General features: G+C 35.8%; 1 long non-coding RNA gene across 1 annotated transcript in view; it reads left to right on the forward strand.

Moving 5' to 3' along the window:
• The first annotated feature begins 9,239 nt into the window (after positions 1-9,239).
• The window catches only part of LOC126492908 (uncharacterized), a 14,986-nt gene continuing 14,222 nt past the window's right edge, over positions 9,240-10,003 (forward strand). The window contains exon 1 of the long non-coding RNA XR_007589707.1: positions 9,240-9,385. This is a non-coding gene — a long non-coding RNA (uncharacterized lncRNA). The remainder of the gene's footprint in view (positions 9,386-10,003) is intronic.

A 10,003-nucleotide genomic window follows, 5' to 3' on the forward strand; every position in this document is an offset into this window, starting at 1 on the left:
GAACTACACATCCTCCAGAAGATCATGCCATTATAAAACTTAGTTTGTAATTAGTTTGGAATATTCTGACACTTTCTCAGAACAGGTGACAATGAAATTCACAAATCTTCACAATCCTTTGTATCACTGCAAGCCTATTTTTAATTTTTTAAAAATTTTATTTTTATGTTATAAGCATTGGTGTTTTACCCTGAGTGTCCTTCTCTTCATGTCACTGAGTTATTTCCCATCTAGTTTCAGAAGTAATATTTCTGGTGAGTTTCTGCTGATGCACAAAACTCAGGTATGAGAATATATGATTAGGAATTAGATTATTTCTATATGATTCTAACAGAAAGAAAAAAATCCTGTATAGTTTTTTAATCATTTAGTCTTAGTTTCTAGTCTATTAAATATGTGTCGGGTATTCTTTCAAACCATGTTCTTAATCATAATCCTCATAGTTACTTCATTTTTATGCATCATTTTGGGACCACTTTGATAAAAAAAAAACATCTGAAGATTGTTCTTGATCCTCACTTTTGTGCTATGTTGCACATGAAAGTGAAAATTTTGTTCCTTCTTAATTAAGCCATATCACGCAAATTCAATTTCAGTAATATCTCATGAATTCAATTCTTGTGAGGCTTCTTTTGCAATAGAGGGATTTTTGTTCTATGAGAAAATAAGTGTGTAGGAATATCAAAAATAAGTGCTTTGCCTCATATTGGGAGGTGCAAATATATTTTTGAAAGTCTCTTTTAGCTTGAGTGTGGAATTATAGAAATGCCTTTGCCCAAAAAGCACATGTGGTAACAATGTATTAATAAATGGGGTTCACTTTTCATAATATCTCAACAATTGTACTGTAACGTTTCAGTTCCATTCTAATATTTATGTAACTTTATGTATTATGTATATATAGGAGCTTCGAGATATATATATATATATATACATACAATTGCTTTATATAGTTTAGAATTTCATGTGTAAGTGCAGTATTTATATTACTTCAAAATTCTTCCTGCTAGTTTCAATAAAATATTAGCATTAGAAAATGTCAAAATAAATACAAGAAGTAAGAAAGTTCTTTTACATTTTGCATATATGCAAATGTATACACAACTAACAGAAACTGTATAAAGAATGGGGTGATTACATGTAAGCATTTTGGCTTATATTTTGAAGTTTAAAACTATCAATATTATTGCACGGTAAAAGGAGAAATTTTCTGTTTTTGCATGAAATTTTTATCCATAAATTTATGCCATGTGTGGGAATTTGGGAGGGTATCCCATCTTTGTAGGCATTACAATTTCTGATGTCATTGTCCTTACACTATTTTTTGATTTTAAATGCTTTTGTTTAGTTTTGTTAGAGTTCTTATTTTTTAAACTATTTTTTTCTTTTTATTATGCTCTCTTGAAGTAAGAGGTGATGTATGCTGTGAGTTGGTTTTATTGCCATTGGCTAATTAAGAAATGCCTTCAACAAATGCCTTTATAGAGTAAAGCCAGGCGGAAAGAAATAGAGTAGACAGATTCTGGGAGGTGCCATGCCTCTACTGCAAGACGCAGATGTCTCGTGTGGTGCCTGCCGAAATTTTGCCAGTGAGTTATGTAGTAATGAACAGATTTGTAAATATTGGTTAGTTTAGGATCAAAGTGCTAGCTTTTTTAAGGGTAGCAATTGGCCAAATAGTACTGCAGATAATATAGTTTTTAATTATTATTTTATGTCAGTTCAGTTGAGAAATGAACTAGCAACACGGTCAACTATATCCACGTAAAATCTCAAAAGCTTTAAAAGGAATGCTAGACACAAAAAGACAGAGTTAAGTATGGCTTTTTGGTAGTATTTTCTTGGGAGGGCTGTTTGCTAATAGCAACCAGAGGCATTATTTTATTTTCAGGGAAGACTTCTTGACTCAGTGGTAGCAACAAATAATTCAAGACTCTGTTAAGAAAGCTCCCTGGTTCATGCTAGCTGCACGATTAATTATGATTCTTTTTGGTGGTCTGGCCTCAGAGCATTTAACTGGTACTTGTGATCAGATTACTATAACTTACTTAATTGCAATACAGACCTGGTGACACCAAAGCCTGGACCTGGGTCTGAGAGCAACACTCTCAGAAGCAGTAAACACGCTGTCACCATGATGGACTTAGTGGAACTGACAGTGATGATGGCAGAGTTATTCCTTGCCATCCTTGCTTAGCATTTAGAAAATGCTTCTGGTCAGAAAACAGTTATAGCTATAAAAAGAAACAACTGGTTGAAAAAAAATAAGACAAAGTCTTTAAATAGACACTGTATAGATAGTCATAGATTAAATGAGTGAAGAAAAACAAGTCATATAAAGATGAAAATACACAGAGAGACTCAATTGTGTTTTCTTTTATTTCTGACTGCTTTTGCATGGAGAGTGGGCCCGTTTGTTCCATCTTGGCAGTCCATCTAGCTTTCACATGAAATATTCTCACAGAAACTGTATTCATTTCAACACTGCCTGCACCATTACCTGTAACGTTTTATTGACTAACTTTTACATATTAGATTAACCCATTTATATTAAATCAGTGTATCGCCACGTGACTATGGCTTACCATCAAGATTCTAACCAGCAGCATGGATCAGGTAGAAGATCCATGGCATCTCTCACTCTTCCCCTTTTCCCAGAATTCAGTTCTGTCTACTCCCTGCCTACCTAAGTTCTGTCCTATCAACAAGGCCAAGGCAGTTTCTTTAGTCATTACAATGAAAGAAACACACAAACATAAGGAACTCCCACACCGGACTGTAAATGAGTTAAGGACTGAGGGATATTTTATAGTATGTGTTGCTAATCTAAATGGGCATATAGGTTTTAAAGGTATCTTGTCTTCAAAGTTAGGTTCTTGTTGTATATTTTATTTGTATATGATTCATTCTATCATATTATATGTAACATATAATTATAATTTGACTGCATAAAAACTACACATATAAACAGACAAAAACTGATCACAACAAATCAGAAGACAGATACATTGGCAGCCCAGATTCACAATCAAAAATCTCCAGACATGAATGAAGGCTTTCATGTATATAGGTAGATACAAGGCAAAAGCAGCTGCTGGCTCACTCAAACTGTCACATTGCCAGTTTTGTAGGCATTTAACTGGAGGTAAAACCCGGTAAAAGTAGAGTTTATCCTGTGGTCCCCTGTTGTTTACTTTGCTTCTTTTCACAACACACAGGGAGGAGGGAGGCACAGGTGACTCATCAGCTCTGGATGAGATCACCATGTTAAATGCAGTCCTGTGCATTCCGGTCCATGGTTTGAGATCTCTCTTCTCATTGGTTCCAAGATAGCATAAAAAGGTCTGCACTGAGGTATTTTGCCAGTGGGGCTTTGACTAAAGTCCTGCAAAAAGCTGGACTTAAGTCAAGGCCTCACCATAAACAACACCTGAGAAATCAAATGTGTCTCAGAGACCTGCAGGATACAGAAGATATTGGAAAAGCAAAGAATTTGTGAGAAGATTCATCTGTTTCTGTTTGCAGTGCAGGAAATGTGCTGGAGTCTGATGCCACTGATTCATTCATAAGATCTGAGATTTCTAGGTGAGCCTTAGCTTTTGTAATTTACATATTAAATCTGCATCAATTCAAGCCTAAGTAAGAATGTTTATACAATTTACATTTGTGGTTGATAAATCATATGCAGTATGCCCTCTCTTTATGCCATGCCTTTATTCTTTTTTTGGTTAAAATACTAAATTCAGTTACTGTGTTACATATATGTATGAATGTGGGATTCACCAACTAGAACATAGGAATCTACCAGAGGTCACTCCAAAGGGGGAAAAAAAAAAGAACTGATTCTCTTTCCTCTGTTGGCTATCAACTGCTAAAAATTCCTCATGAAAACATGACCTCAAGATCAACCACCCCATCTTGTCAGGACATTGGCTGACATGATCTGGTACAGGTAATTATGAACTACTGTCAGTCCAAAAGTGTCATTTCAGAAGACAGCATTTGTCAGCATTCTATTTCATTTTTCTGTTCTTCTTCTGCCTTTTTCTTCAATGTTTTCTGAGCTTGGGTAGTGGGGGCTTAATGAGTACGTTCTATTCTTGTTGAGTCCTAAATCTCATAGTCTCCACACTTTGAGCAGTTAAGCATCTGTGAATTTACTGCTATTTTAAACAAAAGTCTTCTTTAATTAAGGTTGAGAGCATTTGAGATATATGGGTAAAAATATAAACTATCATAAGACAAATTGGCAACATAACCATTTAGTGAAAGCCTGACAGCAGACTCTACCCTAAAGCCTATAACTCCTTCAACCATGGGGTTTTGGACAAGATTACAAGACCAGGCACAAAATTTCTCCCTATTGGCCCAGCCTCATATCCAGTCAGAAAACAGTTTTTGTTCCATGAGAGTCATATTTCTATTGCACCACTGGGCACATCTTGTCCTGCAGATCATTGTTGCTATATACAGTATCTAGCTCTGTGTAACCACTTATTTTATTTTCTTCCAACAAGCCCACATAATATTTTCTGACAGTATAAACCTAGCAATATTGAATAATTGAATATTTTCTTTAAGAGTCTATACGTGACAGCAACCGGGTTGTACTGATCTTGTGCGTCTTTGGAGACTACTCTAAGGTAATTGCTATGTCAGGAAATAGCCTCCGGTACCTGGGAATATGAAAATTTCAAGTGTCTGATTCCCACATCAGTATGATTAGGGACTATGACATGATATTTCTGAACGTGATACCAGGAAGCTGATATCGGCAACACAGTATCACAATCAGCCATCAGCAGGAGGAGATGGAAATTTTTTGATAGATAGGATACAGACACAAGAAGTCAGATATGATCACATCCTAGTTAACTCAAAATAATTTCCTTTTTTTGATAACTGGATTCTGTTCCTAGTTAAGCTACATTTTTTCCTGTAATCCACTTTATTTTATTTTTTTTCTGTCAGAAGAAACATTGAGATGGGAGGGAGAAATAAGCCAGCAGCTCTGATGCAGATCTCCAAGGTACCCCAGGCTTTGTTCCTATTGATGGAATTGAGATCACACTCCTCATTGTTCAGGGAAAAATTTTAATGCACACACTCCTTCAGTCTGCAGAAAGGAGAGCTGATAATATTGTCAGCATAGCAGGCCCTTCCTAGTCAGCCTCTGGAAATATGCTAGCTCTCAGCTACAAATGTTTATATCTGAAACCATAACTTCAATTTGCCCAGACCCGGCAGACTACTCTTGACATCTGTATGAGAAAAAGCTCAGGGAAATTAGCAGTCAGGTAATCGTTTATTCCCACTATTTCAGTTCTGAGTCACATGTTATGTCCTATACGTCATGTCCAGCCCTGTTTCTGAAAATTCTCTGTCTCTATAAACTATAAACTAGCCACAGAAGTAGTATCAAAACCAGCAATAAGATTAAGAATTACAACTATTATTACACCGAACCTGTGCTTTATCTTTTCAATATCTTTTTGAAGAATTCCACAATATTAACTAGAGGATTTTGAGCACAAGAACGACCCAAGTTACTGGCAGCAAAATATTTGTATACTGTTTTAATATCATAAGTGGTTGATTCTGAGGATTAAACTTAACAGTGCAATTAATGTATAAATACAATTAACATTCATAAAAATTAATTCCTGTTGTAAAATTAATTCTTCCAACAAAAGTGCATGTGGTAGTGGTACACAAGCAGTAACATTACTACTTCCAAATAAGTGAAATTTATAAGTAGGAGCAGATACTTCTGTTTCAATATATGAGCCATTTAAAGCTGAACAGGTTTAAGGCAGCCACAATCTTCTGAATTGCAGTAGCGTCTTTGAGTAAGGAATGTGATTATCACTGATTCCTCTATCTCCCCATGCCAAAAGATGTCTTCCAGTTATCATTTCATTCTTGACTCAATTTAATGTGGTAATATTAAGCAAATCACAAGTGATAATATTCCATTCAGAACAAGTGTTAATAAATTGACAATATGGGCACCAATGGATCTATTTATTTTGAATTATTTTGCCAAATTTGCCCAAACAAGTCTTCCAAATAAATGGCTGAGATTTTAAACCATAATATGAAAAATCTGGTAATACAGGATATAATAATTCATTATTGAAAATAATTGTAACAGGTCTGATTAATTTACCATGCTGAAAAACTTTGAATATGAGTACGAGATCTGCAAATTTTATTCCAGTTTGTAACCAATGATGTAATCCCACTGATAAACAAAGACAATTTCCAAAGCTTATTGGCTTTCTATCATCCATATAAATTGTGGCGGTTTGGATTAATGAAGACCAATAGTAATAGGTATTTGAACAAGTTTAATGACAAAACCAGACTCACGAAACCAAGGTTCCAGCGGAGTACTAGGAGCAGGAAGGAAGGAGCACACGGCTTTTGTGCACCCAATTTATCAGTAAACATTCCCCCGAGGCGGGCCCGCCCAAGGGGCGGGCTTATCCCTACAATAAGTAAAGTTTATAAGAGGTCCCATCAAAATTATTCAGATAAATCAAGTCATTCCAAGGAGGAGAGAGGATACTTACAATGATGTACACTAAAACATCAGTATCTCCCCAAAAGACAGGCTTAAACAAAGGTGTACAAGAGACATAAGCACAATAACTTACAGCTGGTCCCTGAACAGAAGGGACAATTAACAGAGCACATACAGCCAGAAAAAATATTCAGCTGTAACTGGTCTTTTGGACTTCTGGACAATAATATGACCATAGAGCACAAGAGATTTCACCTGACCCCAAATTGGTGATCGTGGTGAAGACTAATGTTGTCGAGGTCACTTCCATGAGTATAATTTTACCATGGCCAATATTGGAATGTCTACTTCAGGAGTCATAATTGCCACTCATCCTGAACAAACAATACTATACCCTGTCCCTTTCTCCATTAGAAATGATGGATGCTATTCAGTATTTATGGCAATTTTTCTGCTAGTTCAACATTTGGAGTATGAGCAAAATATTTATCTACTCTAAGTAGAATATCTCTTCAGGGCAGAATTAAGAAATTTAATATGTATTAATATAAAGTTGCAATTATGATTCCAAATATTTCATATTTATTTTTTACCAAAATCTTCCTTTTTAAAATTTCAATTTGCTGTTTTAAAATGTAACGGACTTGAAATTATGATTAATTTATCAAAATGGAATTTTTTTTCAGTAAAAAATTCCACCTCCTCTCCTCCTCCCATTTCCATTCCTCTCTTTCCACCCCCTTCACCCACCCTTTCCAGTCCAAAGAGAAGTCAGAGTTCCATGCCTTGTGGGAAGTCCAACGTCCTCATCCCTCCATCCCAGTCTAGGTAAGTGAGCATCCAAATAAACTATGCTCCCACAAAGCCAGTACATGCAGTAGAATAAAAACCCAGTACCATCGTCCTTGGCTTCTCAGTCAGCCCTCATTTCAGCCACATTAAGGGAGTCTTGTTTGACCACATACCCCATCAGTCCCAGTCAGCTGGCCTTGGTGAGCTCCTATTAGACCAGCCCCACAGTCTCGGTCGATAGGTGCACCCCTCGTAGTCCTGACTTCCGTGCTCATGTTCTCCCTCCTTCTGCTCCTCATTTGGACCTTGGCATCTCAGTCAAAGTCCTCCAATGTGGGTCTCTGTCTCTATCTCCATCCATTGCCAGATGAGGTTCTATGGTGATATGCAAGATATTCATCAGTGTGGCTATAGGATAAAGCCAGTTCAGGCACCCTCTACTCTGCTGTCCAAGGAAAAGTATGATTAGTTTATCAAAATGGAATTTTATATTGAAAATGTAGATGATTAGCATTGTATGTAAATGTCCACTGTCATCTTTAACAAAGGAAAGGCTACCAATGATCCCTTAGAGCATTTCCAAATTTTCAAATGTCAGATCTTCAGACATTTTCCATGTGATTATAGGTTATAACCTATTCAAAAAGGCCTTTTAAATATGCTCTTTAACTAATTTTTCTGTTGTCTGAACTTCTTTGTTAAGAAACTGATTTTCCTGGGGGCTGGAGAGATGGCTCAGAGGTTAAGAGCATTGCCTGCTCTTCCAAAGATCCTGAGTTCAATTCCCAGCAACCACATGGTGACTCACAACCATCTGTATTGGGGTCTGGCGCCCTCTTCTGGCCTGCAAGCATACACACAGAAAGAATATTGTATACATAATAAATAAATAAATATTTTTTAAAAAAAGAAACTGATTTTCCAAAATCCAAAGCATTTTAAATCTTTTAAATTTTTATTTTAATTTACAAATATAATAAATGGTGGCCATAGTTTCAGGAGCCAATTGTAATTTTCTTTCAGATGGAATATCTTTTCATGCTTTCCTATAACTATTAATATTTCCTGTTTCCTGAGCTGATAGCATAGCTCATTATAACACAACTTGGCATTTTTATATGCTTGGCCTTTTCAGAAGTTATTTCCTTGCTTCTTCTCCAATTACAGTTCTTTCTATAGCTTGTTTTAGTCAAGCTAGGAATTCAATATAAGGCTCATTAGATTTCTGGATAACTTTAATCTATGAACCAACGTTTTCTCCCATGGAGCGAAGATGCTCCCATGCTTTCATGCCTATTTCTCTCAGTTATTCATGTATTTCAACTGGGGTATGAGTCTGCTGATTAGTGTTATCACAAGCTCCACTTACCTATTAACATAGGAAAAAAATTTCCCTTAGCAGAGGATTGTTGCTGACTGCATCAATTTGAGCCTTCTCAAATTTAAAAACCCATATTTGCCATTGCAAATATTTAGGCTCCTTTTTATGCATTATGTCCAACTTATCTTTTAATAATACTTTCTCTTCTATCCCAATAACATTGCCCACTACAAAATCATAAGACCTCTAAAACAAAAAAATTATTAATTCTAGTAAAAAGATAGTTACAGGAACAGTACTTGGTATAAATGCTTAAGAGTAATCTCTAAGAGCCTCTCTGACTATCTATCATTTTTCTCATCTATAAAACATCTTTAATATACTCAAAGAAACCTATACTTTAATTTTAATATTTACCCCTTGTGCCTTGAATGTATGTCTCATTTCGTGCTAAGTAATTGTTTGTCCTGTGATCACTGTTCTGTTTTCTGAGGTTTAGAAGACACAGCAGGTTCCTGTGTTTTTCTTCCTCTTAATTATACTTCACTTTATTTGGGCCTCTCTGAACAGCTTCTTCACTGAATCTCTCGTGTTCCAGACACGATGGGCACCAATATACCCTGGCCCACCTGAAAGTCAACAGAGTCCCTAGAGAGAGCATGAGAATGAGATGGGACAAGAGACACCGGAGATGGAGACAAGACAGGATTCTCATCAATTCTTGTTTATTCAAGAGAATAATCCAGGTAAATATAGGGTAAGGGAAAGGATCAAATTCTCCTTGTGTACATGGGTAACTAGGCAACTTACTAGACAACCTAACTATATTCTAATGGTCAGGCATAAAGTTCCTAACTGCAACATGAAGAAAGGTCAGAATGTTCAAACCGTGGGAACAATGGAGCAATAAATCCGTGCAGAGTTAGTATGTGAGAGATCAGAACAGCATGAGGAGCCAAACACAACAGGATGTGCAAAACTGAATCAGGGAGCAGTAAGTATCCCACAAAAATTATTATATTTTATTGTGTAGATATGATTATATACACTAGTATTCCATACTGAATACACACTGTTGTGATTTTATAGAACCGATTTAACATTGACTTTTCTAATACAAAGGCCTATCAATATTACTGTACAGTAGAAAATAATTCTTTTTTCTTAGCCTCCAACATTTGTTAGTGGTTTTCTCCTAATTGTGTTAATTGTAGAGAGTTTTCCATCTTTTTGACATTTCATAGAGGGATGTCATTAGGCTAAGCATTTTTCATTGTTTCTTTGCTTTCATTTAATTTTAATGGGCATTTAAGATTTCTATAATTTTGCCCTTTAATACCCCAATTTTATCCTTTTTTTTTTTT

Source organism: Alexandromys fortis, unplaced genomic scaffold, assembly GCF_014885135.2.
Source record: "Alexandromys fortis isolate MF-2015 unplaced genomic scaffold, M_Fortis_MF-2015_v1.1 scaffold_294, whole genome shotgun sequence".
Lineage (NCBI taxonomy): Eukaryota > Metazoa > Chordata > Mammalia > Rodentia > Cricetidae > Alexandromys > Alexandromys fortis.